Source organism: Pyrus communis, chromosome 2 (genome assembly GCF_963583255.1).
Source record: "Pyrus communis chromosome 2, drPyrComm1.1, whole genome shotgun sequence".
Lineage (NCBI taxonomy): Eukaryota > Viridiplantae > Streptophyta > Magnoliopsida > Rosales > Rosaceae > Pyrus > Pyrus communis.
Window position 1 is genome coordinate 24,296,658 of NC_084804.1, and position 11,766 is coordinate 24,308,423.

Genomic DNA, 11,766 nt, shown 5'->3' on the forward strand with positions numbered 1-11,766 from the left:
GTTAGAAAGTGTCTTAGTTTGTGTTTCTAAGTGTTTTGAATCAATTTATTACCCAATTTCGTCCAAAGTAGTCAAAGTGCTCAAAACTGCCCAGATTGTGTTTTTAAGGCAGTTTTGAGTGTTTTGGTGCTGTTTTGAGTCTTTTGGTTTGTTTAGTGCTTTAAGTGTTTAGTTTTACATTCTTTGAGTCTAGTTTAGTGTTTTATATTGTGTTTTTACGTTTTTGAGTCAAATCCAAGTGATTAACAATCCCTCCTAATCCCCGGTCCAGAACGATCCCTACTTATACTTATACTACAATTGACAAAAAGAGGGTTTAATTTGTGTGCGTATAAATCTCGCATCAACAAGTCAATATTCCGCTCCTAGATGCCATCAAGCAAGTGCCCAAATATGCCAAATTCTTGAAGGAACTTTGCACCACAAGGAAGAGGGCTTCGAATAAAGAGGTGGTTAGGGTAAGTGAAAATGTTTCCGCTATTTACAAAGAAAGTTACCTCCAAAGTGCAAAGATCCAGGTAGCTTTACAATTCCTTGCATTATTGGCCAAACTAAGTTTGAACATGCTATGTGATAGGAGCATTGATGTGATAAAAGATAGCACTCAAATTAAACCCTCTTTTTGACAATTGTAGTATAGATATAAGTAGGGATCGTTCTAGGCCGGGGATTAGGAGGGATTGCTAATCTAATGAAAATTGACTCAAAGATGTGAAAATATGCTTTAAAACACTTTAAATAAACTCACAAGACTCTTACTAACTGATGTGAAATATTCTAACACTCAAATTAAACCCTCTTTTTGACAATCGTAGTATAGATATAAGTAGGGATCGTTCTAGGCCGGGGATTAGGAGGGATTGCTAATCTAATGAAAACTGACTCAAAGATACAAAAATATGCTTCAAAACACTTAAACAAACTCAAAAGACTCTTAACTAAACTTATATGACTCAAAACAAACTTAAAAGACTCAAAACAACACAAAACAATCAAAAAGACTCAAACTAGACTCTAGGACTCAACTTGGACGAAAATAGGTTTGGTTTTGACTCAAAACACTCAAAAACACTAATTAGGACAGATTTGACACAACTAAATAAAGGGGATTGGGTTTTTGACGAATTTAAGATAAAAACAAGTAACTAAAAGACTTGAATAGGATTTGGACGAATTTGGGAAAAACGATGGATGATTAGATAGCTAGAGGATTCTTCTCCACACATGACACACTTGCATACAAATTGATTTCTAGTTGCTTTTCTGATAAACCATGAACCTCAACACCCCAAATTCACCGTGACATCACTAATTAACCCTCAGATTCTCCTTAAGTTATTGGATTGGATGACATCATACGACAACCCAAAGCATTCTTCAAAAGTCCCCTACATGACATCATAATAGAGATACAATCAAAGATCATTACGTTCTATGAAAATCATAAGTATTGACAAAGCACTTGTAACTATGACATCATGATACTCATGCTAGGAATTTACTTAACATGATTGTGAAAACAACCTTAACTACTTGTGAATATAAGTTTGTAACGATTATGTGAAACTCCCTTATATTCTAGCCCCAAATTCATGCATGCAAACTAAGTGTGCACCCTTAATCAACAAACAAGAATAAGTTATCCATCAAACGGTTAAGTAAATTGCATTCACAATTTATGAAATCACAACTGGAATTAATCAATTCATATTGCAAATATAATCATGGTTTCAAAGTCTCCCCTAGCCAAAACAAAATTTGTTCCTCATGTTTACAACAAAACAAAGAGAATATAAATTAAACATTGAAAACAAAGATTGAATACACCTAGAAATGCTCCAGGTGGCTCCTTCTTCCTTCCTTGCTGCCAACAATGGGGATTTGTGTGAATTTAGGCTCTTGAGGTGTGGTGGATGGTGTGGTGTGAATTTGTGGTAGAGGGTGGTGGTTTTTGAGTGTTGTGGCATCAAGTATTTATAGGGTGAAAGGGAGGCACGAATTTGGGCTGAAAAGGAGAGGAATTAGGACTCCAAATCACCAAAGAACAAGGATACCTTCAATTAGATTCCAAGGAGGACAAGGAATGGTCTTTGTGGCAGATTCTAGAACTTCTAGAAGGGTTACATGTGGCATAAACTTAATGCACGAAAATAGGGCTTCTAGAACTTGATATTTAGGTGATTTAATGTGAAAAGGAGTCCTCTTTGAAGTTGGAATTAAGGTAGGAAAAGATTAGGATAGGATAAAATAAGATAAGGTTGGATAAGGTTTGGATAAGGTTTGGAAATTTGGATAAGGTTCCTTATTTCTTGCTCTTTCCTTATCTTCTTTGCATTTGGATTTCTTTCTCCAGATTTTTAGACTTTCCTAGCATCTCTTGACTTCAATTTCGTCCATCCACATTGCTCCATAGTTAAGCTATCCAATCCATGCCCAAAACTGCTCCAAATAGCCTCAAAATGCACTTTCTTTCTCCTTTTGCCATTAGGACCTAAAAACATACGAAAATAGCTTAAAAGACTAAAATAGATAGTAGTTAAGTAACTAAATGCAAGGAAACAACATAACTAAGTAGCATAAATATGCTCCTATCAAATTCCCCCACACTTAGCTTTTGCTAGTCCTCGAGCAAAAGGAAATAAACAAAACAAACAAAACACAATCTAGACCTTCCAATATGCACCTTAGGGATTTCCAATGAACATGACACATTAAAGAACACCACATACATAGATTTTAGTTATCCCTACCCTCGAGCATATACTTAACCATAGTTACCACACACTAGCTCCCATTTAATCAATTAAAACATGATTTTGAATGTAGTAACATGCCTTAGAGAATCCCCCAATTCCTCACTGGATACACTCTATTTTCACATAGATTTTCTGACTACACTCCCTACACTAGGTATATGTGAGAAGATTGATGTAAATATGTAAACTAATACTCACATATGTCATAACAAAAAAGGCAATTTCCGGAATTTATTAACTTGTGTATGATCTCATGAATGGAATGCCACTACTTAGACGCGAGAACCAGGGATACCATATGCTCAAACCAATTTTAAACTCCACATATTGAAACACATAACAATCAAGATCGAAGTCAAAGGGTTGTAACGGGGCTAAGGTATTGGCTAACAAAGAAAGGTAAGGATAAACAAAAGTTCTTAAAGCAATAGTAAGCAAAGTAATGAAATAAACACTTAGAATTCACTTTGAATGCAGAAATCAACTTTAAACACCAAGGGACGATTCACATAAAACTTAGGGTCAAATTCAAACTTTTGGACCCTTTCTTCAACAATCAACACTTGTGAGTTCATTCTCATTTATTTTCAACTCCTTTTCTCTTTCTTTTCCTTCTTTTTCACGTTTTTTTTTTTTTTTCTCATGCCCTATTCTTTTCTTCGGTACATAAATCATCCATCCCCCTAGATTCCCACGAAAATCCTTCCCCCACACTTGTTTTTCTGCAAATTGTAGAACAAAAGGAATTCCCTCTAAGTCATGCTTTACTATACTTTAAGAACAAGGGTATGGATAGTCCTATTCTAGGCTAGGTAAGGATAATATGGTTAACAAAGAAAATTAGGCTAACTAAGGCTCAAAGGGGTTAACATACAATACATATGGAAAGGGGTAAGGCTTTTTGGCTTTGAGTTTAAACTAACCAACTTCATCTTATTATTTGTTATGCTAATCAATTTTATGCTTTGAATGAAATGGGCGTGAGTTCTAGTATTTGGAACTATAGTGATGAAACGCATTCTAAGTAGTAACCATGCAAAGAATGATGAGATCATGCAACGATTTTAGAAAACAAGGAATCAAGATTAATAACTCTCCAAAGAATGTTTAGGCTCAAATCTCTCAGGGTTGTAGCGTTAGTTTGAGTTTCTTCCTTCAAGCATGTTACAAAAACTGATTTTTTTTCCCTTTGTGATTACATGTGAATTCGTAAATGTTAACAACAACTAAGCATAAACCAAAGAGCATATCAAACTTCCATCCATGTTTGTAACTTTCTTTAATAGTCATGCGATTAAAAACCAAATCCTCATCATTGTGTTGGAAGGTATCCTAAGACACAAACAAACACAAAAACAAAAACGACTCTAAAAACAACTCTTTTTGGGTTTTTAAAACACTATTTTTTTATTTTTTTCAAATTTTCGGATTTTTAGTTTAAGACACATAAAAACACTTCAAAATACACTAAAAACACTTAAAAACAGTGAAAAACAACTTTAGAAATGATGGGTGATAAAATCCCACGAATTTGCATGAAAAACACTTTGTTTACCCCCCCACACTAAAACCAAACATTGTCCTCAATGTTTTAAGCATAAACTCACAAACAAACAAATAACACAACTAACAAACATAACAATAATGGCAAAGTAAAAGCAATAAAGAGTAAGGTTTAGGAACGCAAATCTGGTTGTGGGAGCCGGAGATTCCTAGGTCTTCTTTATTTAAATGCATGGGTTGCCTCCCAAGAAGCGCTTGCTTTAACGTCTTCCAGCCGGACGATGTCTCTCTTTAAACTTCATTGGAGCCCACGACATGGAATTGATCTTTGAATGGATGGTGATACTTGAAATGATCCGGTAATGGTTTAAATTCAAGATTGGGTGCCTGAATCATTAACAACATATTAGTATAAAACAAAATTGAAATTCGGGGAGGTGGCTTACCTGTGTGCTCCGACATGAACTCAAGAATAAACACCCCTTCTTTGAACGTTTCAGGAACTTTGCACTCGGTCAGATTTGATGTGAGGATCGGTCCTTGTCCTGTGTCATAAAATTCAACTTCTTTGGGGTTGTTTGCCTCAAGAACATCCTCTTTGACGAATTCTTGATATTCCATACTTTGACAATTGTAGTAGATATGTAAGTAGGGATCATTCTTAAACCGGGGATTAGGAGGGATTGCTAAATCACTCTAAACTGACTCAAATTCATAAAAACAAGGTTTAAACACTCAACTAGACTCAAAGAATGCAAAACTAAACTATAAAACACCAAAACGAACCAAAAGACTCAAAACAGCAAACAAACACTCAAAACTGCCTTAAAAACACTTTCTGGGCAGTTTTGAACACTTTACTCAAATCTGGACGAAATTAAGTTATCACTTGACTCAAAACACTTAAAAACATCAACTAAATTGATTTCTAATTAATCTAACACTTTAAATTAATGGGGGAATTGGTTTTGACGAAAATTAAGCAAATTAAGACAAAGACAAAGAAAACAGATTCTTTAGACTCTTTAGACTAAATTAGGTGAATTGATGAATGATGGGCTAACTAGAAGGTTCTTCTCCACACATGACACACTTGCATTCAAATTGATTTCCAATTGCTTCTTTCAATAAATCATGAAACTCAATACCCCAAGTTAGCCGTGAACAACACTTTTCTAACTTTCAAGTTTTCCTTAAGTTATTGAATTGGATGGGAATGCGCATACAACAACTCAAAACATTCTCTAAAATTCCCTTATGTGAATAGCACAATAAAGGTACAATCAAAGATCATTAAGTTTCATGAAAACTATAAGTATTGACGAGGCAATTGTTACTACGAAAAGCATGAAACTTTTGCCAAGAATTCACTTAACGCGATCGTCGATAAACAACCTCCACTACTAGCAAATATAAGGTTATAACTATTAGGTGAAATTCCTTTATATTTTAGCTTCAAATCCCTGCATGAAAAACTAAGTGGCCACCTTAATCAATCACACAAGAATGAGTTATCAATCAAACAGTTAAGCAAATTGAATTCACAACTTATGAAATAACAATTGGATGTAATCAATTCATCTTGCAAGAATAATCATGGTATTGAATAGCCCCTTAGCCAAAAGGCTTAGTTCCTCATGTTCACAAAACAAAAGGAAAACAGATTTATACATTGTAATTATAAGAAAGAGAACACCTAAATACTCCAACGATCCAATGTTGAATAGCTAGAATCTTCAAGCAATCTTCTTCCTCTCCTTTGCTACGGCACAAGAGGTTCTGGTGAGTTTAGGGGGTTATGGATGATTTAGAATGATGGATTTAGGTTTGGGATGGATGTAGGGGACGGCAAGGGTTGGTTTTGGGCAGAAAATATGGAGAATGGTGAAGTATGGATGTGTTAGAGGGATGGGATGATTTTCTGGCGTGAATGGTGAATGAATTCCACTTTGTGGCTGCTATAAGGATGTTTATTTTATAGGATTTCAGGAATTAAAACCCTAGGTTATTTAGGTAAACAGAAATTAAGTCAAAAGCTTCTAGAAATAGGAAATCAAATCAGAATTTTAAAGGAAACTTATTAAAAGTTGCAGCAATGGTATAAAACACAAAAGGAATGTGTTTTAATGCAAGGAAATAGGAAAGAACCATCTCCCTTGCACGGCAAGGGTTTGTAAGAAAATGAATGCTTTTTATTTCTGAAATTAGGCAAGAATTTTGGAATAGAAAAGGGTATGTGAGTTATGGCTGAAATTGGTATGAAAAAGGAAGGTGTTTAAGTATTTAAAATAGGGAACAAGGCCCTTCCTTGCACGGCAAGGAAGGGAGACACAAGGAACACACGGCATTGTCCTAAGGTTGCAAGGGATGTTGTTTTTGTGACCTAGAATAGATAGGAGCCTTTGATCTTGCTGAAATATGGAGTCTTTAAGGATTAGGAAAGATTAAACCAAAATAGGAAACCTTGGCTTAACTTTCCTACTTCAAGTAGGAAACCTTCTTTGACTAGGATTCCTCATTTGATTAGGAATCCTCTTGTGATTAGGAATCCTCTTGAGATTAGGAATCCTCTTGAGATTAGGAATCCTAACTTAATTTGGTCTTCAATTTCGTCCATTTCTTTTGCTCCAAACATAAGCTATCCATTCCAAGTCCAATTTTGCTCCAAAGTGCTCCAAAATGCACCATTTTGCTTCCTTAGCCATATGAACCTAAAAACACACAAAAGAAGCATAAAGGACTAAAATAACTAAGGAAACACAACGTAAATGCACGAGAACAAGCCAATTAAGTCGCATAAATATGCTCCTATCAAATTCCCCCACACTTACCTTTTGCTAGTCCTCGAGGAATGTCCACTCCCTTGTGGCAGACATTGCACATGTATCTTGGATTAAATAACCACATACCTGCAGATCATGTCCATGCTTTGCATCCATCACTCCAGAAATCCACTCATCCCACCACTTCATGCGATTCCAGCTCCTTCTTGTCTAGACCGTGCACATTCATCCCTTTTTCAGTTTTCCTTTCACATGCTTCTTGTTAGCTTTCACATGCATTGCTATTGTTTATCCATCATTAACCATATTCAGAAATTCACCAAGGGACTCACACACTCTCTCTCTCGGATTTCATTCCATTATTCCACACACCTTCTCTCCCATTCACAGAAAAACTATCTACATTTTATTCCATTACACATTCTCTCCCATCTGCATTGTGGTTCTTCATTCAGTCCATTACACACACATAGCCGCTGCATTCCCACTCCATTTCTGTCCATTTCTGTCCATTTCTGTCCCAAGGGCAGAAACCATTCAACCATAACTAATCTACCTTCATCCGCACCACATTTGGAAAACCAACACCGAAGGCAATCTTCAAGGAATTCAACATCAGTTTTGCTTAAAGGGTTTCTTCTTATTAATTCTATGTTCATTCATGTTTTATATTTTTATGTTAAATCTTTTGTAAACATGAATTGTAACTAATCCTCCTCTAGGGATTCGATGTAACCTTGCAAAGTTTGCCATGTAATTAAGTTAGAATGCTCAGTTTGTCCATCTATTTCTTGTTTCATTCTCTGATTTAATGGTGACTTAGTGTGTTGATTTTAATGTTTGATCATCATTTGAATTAATCACTAAGTTGTGTAGCCAAGATTAAAACACACATCATGCATAATCTTGGTAGATATGTGAATGAATGAAGGGAATGTTTAGCAAACATCCTGCCGAGTTATTCCCTTTGGTTTTATGAAAGTTTCTTGTGCATTACATACTCTTGATTATGAACCCAAGTTGCACATCACAACTAGGTTCATGATTAGAGACATTTGATCAAATACACACATCACATGGTTGATCATGTCCAAGTGAAACAAACTCAAGAAATAGGTAGATGAATGAGTATAAACTAACTTAACAAACATGGACTTGGTTTAGCAATGGTGAAACCGAATCCCTAGTTTCATCTCCATTGGTACTATCTCATTTTATTAATTGTTGAGTCATTTATTTGTGTTTACTTCACTTTCTTATACTTTCAAGTTACAACAACAAATCTGCCTATTCTGTTTAGTTTGATTCATTTCATAGAGTTCTTGCAAAACAAGTCATTACATAGGTCCAATTAGTCCCTGCGGATTCGACACCCTTGCTTGTGCCATTATACTAAATATATTCTAGCATTAGGAAGGAATAATACATCAACAAAAATGGCGCCGTTGCCGGGGACTGATTTCAGTCCCTTGTAATTGCTTGTTTGCTATGAAAAATTTGTTCATTTCATTGTTGTTTGCTAGTTAAAATTTGTTCATTTCATTGTTGTTTGCTAGTTAAACTTTGTTCTTTTCATTGTAGGTAGATTCTTGATTTTCATTCAAACTTGTGTTACTTTGTTTCAGGTAGTATATGTCAAATAAACTTGTTGAGTTAGGCCAAAGAATTGAACGGTTGAAGGGCCACACTTTGGACAACTTTGTGCCATCAAGTTCATCCATTATCCGTGAAGAAGAGGAAGGCAATTCACCTAGTTCAACAAGTAAAGAATCTGAGCAATTTAATTGGGAAGGAGAAGAGGAGATGGCGGGCAACGAAGATGAGCTTCGAGCTTTGGAGGACTTTGCTCAACCAATCATACCAAATTCACCTTCATGCATCTTGCTGCCCACAGAAGCTAGAAACTATGATCTCAAATCTTCACATTTCCATATGTTTCCTTCATTTTATGGCTTACCTAATGAAGACCCTTTAGCTCATATTAAAGAGTTTTACAATGTTGTGAGTGGTTTACCTTTTGATAGAAGCATATTTAGGCGACTTACTTAGCTTGTTTTCGTGCATTTATATTGTTAATTCATAGTTGTTTTAGTCGTTTAAGCCATTTTCGTGTGTTTTTAGGTTCATATGACTAAGGAAGCAAAAAGATGCATTTTGGAGCATTTTGGAGCAAAATTGGACTTGGAATGGATAGCTTATGTTTGGAGCAAAAGGAATGGACGAAATTGAAGGATTCCTAATCCATTGTAGCCACATGCACCCATAATCATTCACACCTTGCAGCCACATGCATTCACATGCATAAATCAGCCACATGCATCTCCCATCACCATATCAGATTTCCATCATATTCACATGCATTCCATCCTTTAAAACATTGCACATGCACTCCCTTTAATTAATTAAGCCACATGCACTCCCATCCATTTCATCATTGCAGCCAACACATGCTTTCACATGCATTTTCAGATTGTCCCCTTGCACATGCAGCCACATATTCATTGCACATGCAATTCCAACCCACATGCATCCTTTAATCATTCAAACATGCAGCCACATTCCCTCCTAGCTGTCATGTTCCCCCCATTTCACCTATAAATAAGCATCCATTGCATTCATTCTCATTCACTCTTCCATATTCCAGAAATTCGTCAAAACCTCTCCACACCCTTGCAGCAGCCACCAAAACACTTTTCTCCTCCATTGCAGCCACTCCAACCACTCCCCAAACCATTCACACCATCAAACTATCCTTAGACCTTGTGCTACAACGAAGAGGAAGATAAGAGGGCCTAAACGTTCATACAATTCAAGTTTGAGTTGTTGGAATGTTTAGGTGTTTCTTTGATTTCAATGTTTAATTTCAATACTCTTTGTTTTGTACGAATGAGGAATGGAAGAGAAGAGGGCCTAAACGTTCATACAATTCAAGTTTGAGTTAGTTGGAATGTTTAGGTGTTTCTTTGATTCCAATGTTTAAATTCAACTAAAACCCCCTTGGCTAGGGGGGGATTCGAAATATATGTTTATGCTTGCATTTTGATTTGATTACTTCTAATTGCGTTTCATAAGTTGTGGATTCAATTTGTTTAACTGTTTGATTGATAACTTATTTATGTATGTTTATTGAGAGTGCACGCTTAATTTTCATGCATGAATATGACGCTAGAATATAAGTGAGTTTCACCTAATAGTTACGAACTTATATTCACAAGTAGTGGAGGTTGCTTATAAACAATCGCGTTAAACGAATTCTTGGCATAAGTTTCATGCGTATTCCATAGTAACGAATGCCTCGTCAACACTTATAATTTTCATAGAGCGTAATGATTCTTGCTTGTATCTCTATTATGCAATCATGTAGGGGACTTGTGGGGAATGTTTTGAATTGTTGTATGCGCTAACCCATCCAATTCAATAACGTTAGGAAGATTTGAAGGTTAATTATTGCATCACGGTTAACTTGGGGTGTTGAGAATTCATGGTTTATTGAAATGCAATTGGAAATCATTTTATTATGCAAGTGTAACATGTGTGGAGAAGAACCTTCTAGCTAGCATTCATCCATTCATTTTCATCGCATTCATCCATTCATTTTCATCGCATTCATATTTACATTCTGTCTAGTTTATTAAACTTGTTTCGTTATTTCAATTTTCGTCAAATTAAAATCCCCCTTTACTTTATTGTCTAATTTAGTTAGAAGGTGTCTTAGTTTGTGTTTATAAGAGTTTTGAGTCATTTTGTTACACAAATTCGTCCAAATTTGTGTTTGTGCTCAAATCTGCCCAGAAAGTGGTTTTTAGGCAGATTTGAGTGTGTTTGTGTTGTTTTGAGTCTTTTGGTTTGTTTTAGTGTTTTAAAGTTTAGTTTTACATTCTTTGAGTCTAGTTTAGTGTTTTATATTACGTTTTTACGTTTTTGAGTCAAATCCAAGTGATTAACAATCCCTCCTAATCCCCGGTCCAGAACGATCCCTACTTATACATATACTACAATTTGACGAAAAGAGGGTTTAATTTGTGTGCGTATAAATCTCGCATCACCTTTGCAGGGAGTAAGTGAAGCAAATTTGAGGATGAGAGTGTTTCCTTACACCTTGAAAGATAAGGCCAAGAGTTGGTTGATGACTCTAACACCAGGTTCCCTCACTACATGGGATGCCGTGGCTAAGAAGTTCTTGGAGAAGTTCTTTTCCACTCAAAAGACAGCCACATTAAGGGGACAAATCTTCAACTTCAAACAAGATGATGGAGAACCTTTCAATGAGTGCTGGGAGCGTTTTAAAGGCCTCTTGATACAATGTCCACACCATGGGTTACCTTTTCACTTACAAATGCAAATTTTCTATGATGGACTAACCCAAACTTGTCAATCAACTGTTGATAATGCAGCAGGTGGAGCATTGAAGAAAAAGAATGCTCAAGAGTCATATAACATTTATGAGATGTTGGGGGTCTAATGCTCAACACAAAGATTTAAGGGGTAAGAAAGTTGGAGTCTATGAAACAAGTTCTAATCATGAGCTTTTGTTGCAGGTAGCTAACCTAGAAAGGAAGCTTGAATCCGTGCTCAACATGGTGCCAAAAGCAAATGAAGTGTGTGCCATTTGCAACTTACCAAACCACCCTACTCATCAATGTCCATCTAGGGAGGCTTACCCCGAGTATGTTCAAGAGCAAGACAACCTAATGAATTCTTACAATCAAAGACCAAAGAATGAT

At 35.9% G+C, this 11,766-nt stretch overlaps 1 non-coding gene across 1 annotated transcript; it reads right to left on the reverse strand.

Annotated features, from left to right (window-relative positions):
- Positions 1–11,251: 11,251 nt before the first annotated feature.
- LOC137727172 (small nucleolar RNA R71) lies at positions 11,252–11,362 on the reverse strand. The gene has a single exon (XR_011067742.1). It is a non-coding gene; the product is annotated as a small nucleolar RNA R71 (small nucleolar RNA).
- Between the last annotated feature and the right edge of the window lie 404 nt (positions 11,363–11,766).